Source organism: Pantherophis guttatus, chromosome 10, assembly GCF_059756535.1.
Source record: "Pantherophis guttatus breed Tessera chromosome 10, ASM5975653v1, whole genome shotgun sequence".
In the NCBI taxonomy this organism is placed as follows: Eukaryota; Metazoa; Chordata; class Lepidosauria; order Squamata; family Colubridae; genus Pantherophis; species Pantherophis guttatus.
The window spans coordinates 30,862,631-30,874,262 of NC_142072.1; positions in this window are offsets into that span (position 1 = coordinate 30,862,631).

Here is an 11,632-nt window from a genome sequence, read left to right on the forward strand (position 1 = left end):
TAAATCTTCAGTGTCTACAAATTTTGCACTGAAAATTCCACAGGTTTGGCAAAAGTTTGCATGGTGGCATCTAGAATGTCTTTACCAAATCATAGACATAACCAATCCTGGACCAGGAGCCCCCCATCACAAAGCAAGAACATCCAACAGTAAATGAGCAGAGGAAGGGAGATGGGAGAAAGGAAACACACATTAACAATATGAATAATGTTTGTAATTCTGGACCAAAGGCCAAAGGAAAAGGGCCTTCCTTATCTACGAAAAAGTGGTCAGGCTGGGATTTGACCAGAAGCATCATGGCGAGACAGTCGGGGATTAGTGGGCTCTGATGAGCCCTGCGAAATCCCGGGCTGATGAACCGCTGCAGAGGGGTCTTCGGACCAGATCTCTCCTGTAGGGACAGAGAAGAAAGAGAGGCACCTCGGAAGACCAAGAGGAACAGGCAAATTCCTCGGACGTCAGAGGAAATTCTCTCTGATTCTGCAGCAGGGGGCAGTGGTCATTACAACCGCCAGTAAACTGGGACAACTGGATTAAGCAATGTGCAGGAACAGAGAATTGAACGGAATATTGCTGCCGGGTGAGTGATATTTAACTCATAGGCAGAAAGGGGGGAAAATAGGAAGGATTTATAAAACAATTGCAAATGTCCAGCGTCATAATAGCGACTAATAGGCGTGGGAAAGGACGGAAGAAGAAGAGTAAGGCGGAAGTTACAAAGTAACAGAACCTAACTAGAAATTTGTTTGTTTTGGATTTAAAATACTTGGAGAACCTATAAAAAAAGAAAAAGAAAAACCAAGAACCCGAAAAGATTCTTTTTCAATTTGGAAACTTTAAAGGGAGTTTAAAAAAAAATGAAGAAAAGCCTCTAATAGAGAGGACTGGTTAATGACTCTAAATTGGAACCTAATTGGATTGTAACGTGGAATTTGGACGATATAAATCTGGACTGAATTTTAAATTGACTTGGTGTAAGTAAAAACTGTTAAAACGGACTGCAACTAAAATGGATGCCATTTAAGCTTGTCAATTGTAAACATGGACTGTAGAGAGCCATCTTCAGGAGGGAAAAAAATCATTATAGCCCTGAACTTTTAAAAAAAGAATAAAATAGCGCAGGAACTGAAGGAAATGATGATAACGATGTACCTATTACTGAAAATGGAAATAAGGGAAATGACTACAATATTGCATGGAAAACTGAAATTTGATGACAAAAAAATTGATTTAGGATACATTCAAGCCGACAAAGAAACAACTAACGAGAAGCAAGGAAAAGAGACTGAAAATAAAGCAGAAGACAAAGACTAGGAGATTGATTATGGAAAATTAAATAATTATTACATTGGGTTCAACAATGGAAAAATGGAAAAGGGGGAAAGAAAAAAAAGAAAAGAGGATGAAATAGAAAGAATATAAAAAACTTAAATGATTACATTGGGGTTATCAGTGAGAAAATAAGAAAAAGGGAAAAGGGATGGAAAATAATGGGAAAGATACAGCAAAATAGAAGAGTTTATGATCTTAAAAAACAAAATGACTATATTGGGATTAGGGAAAAGAGAGATCAGGATTTTAAAATACAAAAAAGAAGAAGGGGCAAGAAAAAGAAAGTAAAATATAAAGATAGAAAAGAAGAAAGAAATGGAAGGAGAATATGGGGTAAAGAAAATGAATAAAAGATGAAATTGCATTCCTAATGAAGTGATTTTAAAACTATATGGGTATATGAATAATTGGAATATTTTTAATTAATGAAGGGGATTGTAATAAATGAAATGCCCTTAATTATATATTGGATTATGAATTAATTAGATATATTTAACTGGTCTTTATAGATATAAAAATGTTATAAAAATGTTATTAAAATGTTGAAGCCTATTAGTTGGAACAGTTGACAAAGAAAAAATATTTGAGATTGGAACTAAAGAATTTAAGAAAATAATTGGGAATGTTATTATGTTATAAATTTAAGAAAATAATTGGGAATTGTAGTATGCTTTATGAATGTAAATGTAGAGGTATTGGAGTAAGATTGATATTTATTTGATTTTTTATTGAATATGTTTAGTTGTTGCAATCTATTATTTGGAATAATTGATACAAGCGTCATTGGTGATTGGAATAAGAGAATTTAAGATAATAATGGGGGATGGTATTATGTTATATGAATTTAAATTTAGGGGTTCAAATTTTAAGGAGGGAAAAGAAAAAATGAACTATATTAGGATGAGAAGTTAAGATGAAGGGTAATATTGGTTTTTTAGAATTAGAGAGAATAAATGATATGAGAAAATTTATATATAAAATTGTGTCAAAATTGTGTTAAAGACGAACAAAAATCTGTATAAATCTAAAACCAGGACAATATTCTGTTCAGAAAAGATACATTGTATGTTTGTTTGTTTATGTGTTTAAAAAAAAAACTTTATTAAAAAAAAAGAAAAAGTGGTCAGGTTCAGACGCTTGTGTTTACATTAACATCCCACAACCAGTCCTGCATGTTACAAACCAGTCACTTAGTCCATCTTTGGCTGTTTCCCTCCCAGGAGGACAGTACCGCAGATAGGGACCCCACACTTGCTCCGTACTGGTAGTATGTCTCAATCACTCAAGCAATCAAAGTTGTGGAAGGCAAACTTTATTACTTTTATCACAAACGCCAATAAAAGCAGACACCTTTCTAACAGTGTGCTCCCGTTATGTACCAGAGAATGACCACCAAGGGGTAATAGGGATAATGAGCCCTGTCAACAACAACAAGACAGACCATGAAAAGCCCATTCCCTGTCAAACAACAATAGTAAAAGACAGGCCACCTCAGCAAACAAGGTGACCCTTATTTACAGGGAAGGTGGTGTCCACAAAGAATAGGAACAGAACTAACCCACACACAGAACAAAAATAGAAAGCATTGAAGCAGAAGGTGGGGGAATACACTGAATAATTGAAAGCATAGGCAGTGATAACAATAACAATAGTTACACCAACATGTGCAGTCAAAACATAGATATCTACTGGAAATCTACTACCACTATGTCCCATCCAGTGTTGCATCCGTCACACACAGGATGATAATCACGACAATGAGATCAACAACAATAATCAATAATACAACTGTAATCACAAAAACCAGCACATACAACTGGTCAAAAATAACAACATAAAAACCTCTTCATCAAATACCAGCATAACCAGCTGGTTAAAAACTCTTTTTTTTTTCCTTTTTACAAAACTTATTTTCCTGTAGGGTGTCGTTAATGGTGAAAGCAAGCATTATCACCAAAATGAAACCAGGACCCTGACCGAGGGCACGACCTTCACCCAATACAAGGAAGTGATCAGCTTCCAGGAGAGACTATATTTCACTGGGTCCCAGCTACAGGGCAACCCTGGACAGTTTTGCCAGTGAAATACATCGGGGATTTAATGCAGGGTTTAATATTTTTAACTAAGGCTAGAAAGTTTTGCTTCTGTCATAGAATCAATTTTCTTTTTTTATATAATAATTTTGATTGAAGTTTAAGAATACAAAGATAATAAATTAATACAAACTTAGAAAATATAAAAAAGAAAAAGTAAAAAGTGCAGAAGAAACAATTAAGAAAGGAGAGAAGGTACAATGGAAAAATATATAAAATAGAACCAACTTTTTAGAAGCCTCTCTCTGAAAATGCAATTAGCCTCTGTAGTTACTTTCTTTCAGAGGTTCCTAAAGACCAAACTTTTCTGGAAGGGCTTTGCAGAATTATGCTCACTGCTGACATTTGGATGTTTACTTATTTATGATAAACAGGTAAAATAGTTTTTTTTTTCTTTTTGTTGATGAACAAATGTATTACATTATTGTAGGAGATGACCAGGCTGAGCCCAAGGGAGGAGTCAAGTATAGAATCAGTCTTGAGTCTCTTTGCATCCACAAGAGATAAGTCCAGCCCACCCTGAATACCTTTCTTATCCCATGCATTTCCCTTGACCCTAATCTGTCAGATTTTTGTAGAGAGAGTATAAGCTTGCAATAAACCTTTATATTCATTTGAACTGCCTGGAGGTCCTGGTTTTCCCATCTTGACAACTATTTGCTCTTTACCTTGGGTATTTAGTCTCTTGTTGTAAACTGCCATAAGCCTGCAAAGATTTGGTAGCATAAGAAATGAATGGCCTCTGCAGTCACATTGCCCGGCCCACTCATCTTAAATCAGCATCATCTGCATTCCCATGAATATGGAGAAAATTTGAGCAGAAAACTGCTAAGGACAATTCAGCCTGATGCCTTGGGATGAGTTAGGGATGAAATAAATGCAGCATCTGAGGAACACAGAGGTTGCTGAGAAAAGTTGGCGTGGCAGCTCCATGCAAGAGAAGAAAGGCTGGAGATTCTGCAGTGACTCTGAGTGGGGAAAAGGCCCTTGCATGTCCTGGACTTTATATTCATGGATCCTTTCTGCATACATGAATGGAGGCTCTTGTGCAACAAGTAAGCTGCCCAGCATCATTTTGTTAGGTGATGGGTGACAAATAAATTTAATAAATAAATAAAAAATAAGAATGGTTTCACTGCAGTTGTCAACTGTTCAGAAAGATGTTAACTGCTCATTCTCTCTGAGACAGAGCGATCCAGAGGCAGGAGACCACTTCCTGAGGGTCCAACCCATTGAAGGAAGGGTTAGATGAAAAAAATGGTTCTGTCCCAAGGACTTGGCAAAGAGATGTTCTGCATGATCAAGCAAGGCATTCAGACTGAAAGAGATCTGGATCTGAGCATCTTAAAGACATGGGACCAAGCTGTTTTTGCCATGGTTAGGATCTTAGCCAGTTCAGGTAATAGTTTTTGAGGACTTCATATGGCAACAGCATATATCAAATTAAATCCATGTTCTGCATGTATTTTGTTGATTTATATAACCACCCATCTCTCAGTTGCTACTCTTGGTGGTAAACCAAGGATTAAAGCCAACAATAACATGAATGAATATAAAGAACAGCAACAATGATAGCTTAATGAGACCAGAGGACAAGCTATCTCAAGCCATACAATCACAATCATTGTTAAGGAAATAACTCGCATTGAAAAACTTACCAAACCTGCAGCCCCATCCAGAGCTTCAAGGACTTATAAAATGTTCCCAGTGTTAAGGCCAAAAGAATCTTAGAAGATTCTTCTCAGTAGGCATCATTGAGCTAATTTTCTTAGAGATTTAGTGTCTCACCTGATTCATAGGAACAGGAGAAGTTAGTCTAATTCATGGGATTCACATCTCTAATAGCAATAGAAATATTTTTAATCTGATATGTATTCATTTGGCATAATATAGCTGAGAACAGATTTGAACCCAGGTCCTCACAGTCCAAATCCAACTTCTTAATCACTGTATTACACTAATTCTCATTTCCTTGATATTTGATGTTTAAAGTGGATTTGGCATTGTTATCCACCTATCAAGACCTTCCCAAGGGATAGACAGATGTTGTTGTTTGATGGTGTTAAAGGTACCGTCACAGGATGTAGTCTGTTCTGAGTTAGCTGCCTTTTGCAATTGACTGATGGGGATTTTGTCAATGATGATGGTGTTTAAGTGGTGCTCCAATTGTTTTGGAATTGCACCCAAGGCACCTATTACTGTTGGTACTGTCTTGGCTTTCTTTTGCAACTGCTGTTTTCTTTCTATTTGCAGGTCTTTGTATTTTGTGATTTTTCTCCAGTTAGCAATAGCAATAACACTTAGACTTTTATGCCACTTCATAGTGCTTTACAGCTCTCTCTAAGAGAGAGTCAGCATATTGCCCCCAACAATCTGGGTCCTCATTTTACCGACCTTGGAAGGATGGAAGGCTGAGTCAACCTTGAAGCCTGGTGAGATTCAGACTGCCAAATTGCAGGGAATTGGCAGTCAGCAGAAGTAACCTGCAATACTGCATTCTAACCGATTCTTCTTTATCTTCTATTCTTTTCTCCCCGTGTACTGGCCACATCCACTATCCAGGTTTTTTTCTTTCTTATTGACAATTGTTAAATCTGCGGTACGTGCTTGTCTGTTGAATTCTACTTACAGAGGATTTTAGTCTCTTCGTTTTCCATGACTTTGTCTATTCTATGGACCTACCAGCTCTTGCTTGCAGGCAAATTGTATTTCTTGCAGTTCTTCCAATGCATCATTGTTGTTAATTTGTTGTGCTGTTGTTTGTAGACAGTCTGTGTGATCTTCTTGCAGCAGCTAAACAGGTGATCCACTGTTTCTTCACCTTCTTTGCAGAGGCAGTACTTGCTGTCTGTTGCTGTCTTCTCAATTCTGGCTTTGTGTGCATTTGTTCTAAAGGCTTGGTCTTCTGCAGCCAGAATTAGTCCCTCTGCCTCTTTCTTCAATTTTTCTGCTCTTAGCCATTGCCAGGTCTTGCTAGACTCTACTTTGCTTGCTAGATTTTTTAATGTATTTGCCATGTCTCTTTTCTGTTCTTCATTTGGTCTTTTTTCTTTGCCTCCCTTCAACTCTCCAATATATGCAATTGGGAGGGGGAAGAAATGTAGAGGTTGGGCCTCAAACATTCAGGCAACTCCTCTGGTTTCTGGAGGTCATCAGGATTGTTGCAGATGGGTAGAAATAATTTGACCAAAGGTGATACTTTATTATGACATATTTTGCAACCAATTCTTTTAAAGAACAGACTTCTTCAGAAATCAGGTACTTCTTGTCACAATAGATGTCCATTTCTAGATTCCAACACAGAACTTGTCTCTTTCTTTTCGCTCTCCTATTAAAATGCTCCTTTGAGGTTGAAGGAAAACTGCCTGGAAAGGGCAACCCCTGCTTGGCTGTAGTTCCAGGATTGCCAAGGCTCGACACTGGCCAGCCCTAACCATCCCAGGGCTGGCCAGTGTCCTCCATGGGCTCTTCCTACCCAAACATTTCTCCCATTTCAGGATTTCAGATTTTTGTCCAATCTCTTTTAAGAAGAGACTGGACAGCCACTTGTCTGGCATGGTATAGGGCCGTGATGGCGAACCTATGGCACGCGTGCCACAGGTGGCATGTGGAGCCATATTAGTGGGCACACCAGCTCAGCTCTGGGGCGCATGCATGCGCCGGCATCTCCTGCTTGAGCAGGGGGTTGGACTAGAAGACCTCCAAAGTCCCTTCCAACTCTGTTACTCTGATTGTCAGCAGACAAGAAGGGATGCTACACTGAGGATGAAGCACTACTAGTTAGTTTTGAGGGTGCCAGGCAACCATTAGAGATGCTGCCGGGGTCTTGCTGAAGGATCCTGACTCATTTTCACATGCTTCTTTTGCAATCTGGCCACAGTCTTTTCCTCAAGAAAAGCTTTTTTGTCCAAGTGGCATAATGGCATCTTTTAGTACTGAGAGAAAATTACCCTCTTTCTGCTGCAGAAAGCAAAACATAATGGAGGATGCCGAGTGGCAGTGTAGATGAAGCAGCAAGCAAGGCAAGGAGTCTTCCTCAGCGATGTGCTCTGCATCAGGCCAGGTGCAACCTCACCTTGCCCTTCTGACCTCCAACCAGAGAAACTCCTCAAGGCAGACCCGGTAGAGAGAAGCAAATGAAAGAGTGCCAGGATTTGGGGGGGGGGGCGAGATGAGAAGTTGGAATGCAGAATGCAGAATAACAGAGTTGGAAGGGATCTTGCAAATCTTATAGTTCAGGGGTCTCTAACACCTGTGCTGCGGCTCATTCAGAACCGGGTCACACAAGCAGTGGGTGAGCGTGCACACGTGTGCATGAGTGGCAGGTGCTTGTGCTTTTTTTTTATTGAAAAAGTTTTCAAATACAAATTTTCCCCCCTTTTTTTCTCCCCCACAGGTGCTTGTGCTTGATTCCTCACACACAGGCCAGCCGCTTGCACAGAACCATTCCCCTCCCCCCTGCTGGTCCAAGTGGTTGGGGACTGCAGTTCTAGTGCAACCCCCTGCTCAAGCAGGTGACCCTATACCATTCTGGAAAGATGACTGTCCAATCTCTTCTTAAAATCAGTGATGGAACACCCTCAATTTCCAGAGGCAAGCCTTCCTGGATCAGGACAGTGGTGTAAACTGTGTGAATATGGCTGCTGTTCACCTCACTGTTCAACTCGCAAAGAACTAGACCACCTGACCTCTTTATAATACTTCATAGTTTGGGAGACTGGTATCCCCTTCCAATATTTTTCCACTCCACAAGAAACTTTTTGCTCCCAGTGAACCTGCTGCTTGACCTGCGGAGTTGTCCCATGAGCTACATTTGTGTGTATAGATGCTTTCTCGGTAAAGGTCTCTCCAAGGCAGCCATCTGACTAAGAACTGCTAAGATCCATGCATTTAGGTTTTAATCATCCTATTATATTGAGAGTGTGGTGGCACGACAGCTTCCCCAGTACATGGATGAAATGGTTTATCTAGATCTGTTCCAGTCAGTTTCAGGCCTGGATACAGCACAGAAATGGCATTGGTCACATTGGTTGATGATCTCTGGAGGGCTCGGGACAGGGTCTCAGCAGCTTTTGATACCATCGACCATGGTATCATGCTGCGCCGGTTGGAAGAGTTGGGGGTGGGGGGCACTGTGTTGTGGTGGTTCTCCTCCTTTCTCTCTGACCAGTCACAGTCTGTGTTGGCAGGGGGGCAGAGATCGACCCCGAGGTGCCTTGTGTGTGGGGTCCACAAGGGCCGGTCCTCTCGCCCCTCCTGTTCAACATTTATGTGAAGCCACTGGGTGAGATCATCCGTGGCTTCAGGGTGAAGTACCACCATCCGTGGCTTCAGGGTGAAGTACCACGCTGATGACACTCAGCTGTACATCTCTACCCCGGGCCACCCCAATGATGCCCTTGAAGTGATGTCCCGGTGCCTGGAGGCTGTGCGGATCTGTATGGGGAGAAACAGACTCAGGCTCAACCCATCCAAGACCGAGTGGCTGTGGTTTCTGACATCCCGATATAGCCAGTTGGTGCCATCACTGACTATTTGGGGTGAATTGTTGGCCCCCATGGAAAGGGCTCGCAACTTGGGTGTCCTCCTGGACACATGGCTGTCTTTAGAAGAACATCTGATGGCTGTGGCTAGGGGGACTTTTTATCAGGTTCGCCTGATTCGCCAGTTGCATCCCTTTCTGGATCAGGACTCCTTATGCACGGTCACTCACCCCCTCGTCACTTCCCGCCTGGACTACTGCAATGCTCTCTACATGGGGCTCCACTTGAGAAGCACCCGGAGGCTCCAGCTGGTCCAGAATGCAGCTGCGTGGGTGGTTATGGGAGCAACATGGTGTTCCCATGTAACACCTCTCTTGCGCGAGCTGCACTGGCTCCCGGTGGTCTTCTGGGTGCGCTTCAAGGTATTGGTTACCACCTTTAGAGCGCTCCATGGCTCAGGACCTGGATATCTATGAGACCACCTTCTGCCACCGGTAGCCTCTCACCAGCCAGTATGCTCCCACAGAGAGGGGCTCCTCAGGGTGCCATCAGCCAAACAGTGTTGACTGGCGGCCCCCAGGGGAGAGCCTTCTCTGTGGGGGCACCTGCCCTTTGGAACGAACTCCCCCCGGAGATACGGAGGATCTCGGATTTACGCATCTTCCGCCACGCCCTCAAGACTTTTTTATTTCAACAAGCTGGGCTGGCTTAACTCTTTGTGTTTTATCTTGGCTGTTCACTGCCCTGAGTCCTTCGGGAGTAGGGTGGTATATAAATCTAAATAATAAAATAAAAAATAAAATAAATACAAATATATTGAATTCATTCATTAGTAGCTTTGTAAATACTCTGTATTGTCATAGTTTTGCTTCTGACTTATTTACAATGTGTTCACTATTTCTCTCACCAAATACATCATTGCAGACCCCCCAGAGCGGAAGACAGAGGGTCCCATTGCACTTGAGCCACCCTGCGTCAAGCTCCAGAGAGTAATTCCATAGGGGCCAGGGGTCCCCCCACATTGGCCTTCTTTCCAGGAAGGCAGAGAGAGTAGTCCCATGGAGGAGATTTCTTCTCCTCTGCTCTGCTCTCCACACCAAGTTCCTCTGTCTTGCTTGAAAGGAAATGAAAGCAGCAGAGAAAGGGAGAAAATTGTAACCAAAAACATAAAACATTCACAGGACAGAAGATATAAAATGAGGTTGTGTGAACCAAAATCACAGATCCAAGGAAGGCTTGAGTCAGAAAGTTCTGCAAAAGGAAATGAGAAAGCTGGTCTAGAAAACTGGGCACTTGGATTCAAAGCCCTTGTGGGTAATCCCTCTCAGAACAGTCTGACTGCCCCAGATTCACATAATCAGCCCTTTTTCTTAATAAGCAGTAATTACTACTTTGCATTAAAGTCCTGCTGCATACTGGAGTGCTTCTAATTCTCTGACTTTCGGGGCTTCCTGTACAAAAGAAGAGAAATTGGATATTGAATTAATTGCATTTCTGTCCTTTAAAAGAGAAATCTCTTCTTAGAATTTCATAATTTGAGCTGGCTTTCATCCCAGAACTCTTTCCAATGAGAGGGCTCAGCACTGGGGTGAACTAATTGCACCGAGTGTTGTTCCTCACTGAGAAGGAAAGCCAAGAAACCCATTTCTTCTGAGCAGAACAGACCTCCATCATTCACTGCACAAAAGGCTGTATCTTTTCTGTAACATGCTTGATTATGTAGCTCTCGCTCTAGAGATGATGCTATTTGAATCTATAGCATTGTCAGTCAGTCAATCAAACAAACAAACCTTACCACAGTATTTGTTGAACTTGAGAAGATTTCAGCAGAGGACTTCCAGGGAAGAAATGGCAGAGTGAACTCAGATCCATAAAAATGGAACTATTAACCACAGTAGAATGCATAGTCAATCCATAGACTGACTCTTTGAAATTCCTCTCTGGAAAAGGACAGGACTTGAGATTGCCTACAAGTGCTCTAGACATTTGCTCACTGGAGGAGATTGGGGAATAGCCATTTTGTTTATATGGTAATCAGCACCTTCAAAAGAATACTGAGTTCACATATTTCCTTTTCTAATTGCTGTCAGAAATTTCTCATTAACTGGTTTTCATCTTTTAGGAACCTTTGGATCAACAAGATTTGCAACACTGAGTGAGTTTTCTCCAATCCTTAGTGAAAGAAGTTTTAAATAAAAGTATAAGGTAAAGGTAAAGGTTCCCTTGCACATTTATTTATTTATTTATTTATTAGTCATATTTCTATGCTGCCCACTCTCCGAGGACTCTGGGTGGCTTACACCAAAGACAGTATACTAAATAACATATTGCCCCCAACAATCTGGGTCCTCATTTTACCCACCTTGGAAGGATGGAAGGCTGAGTCAACCTTGAGCCGGTGAGATTTGATCTGCTGATCTGCTGAACTAGCAGTCAGCTGAAGTAGCTGCAGTACTGCATTCTAACCACTGCGCCACCTTGGCTCATATGTGTAGTCGTTCCCGACTCTAGGGGGCGATGCTCAGCTCCATTTCAAAGCCAAAGAGCCAGCGCTGTCCAAAGACGTCTTCGTGGTCATGTGGCTGGCATGACTAAATGCCAAAGATGCACGGAACTCTGTTACTATAAAAATAAAAGTATAGAAAACAGCAAAAGAGTGGCTAAAGCTTTGATCCTAGAAAGTTATAAATTTCAAATAGATTTGAAATAAGATTTTTGAATTAA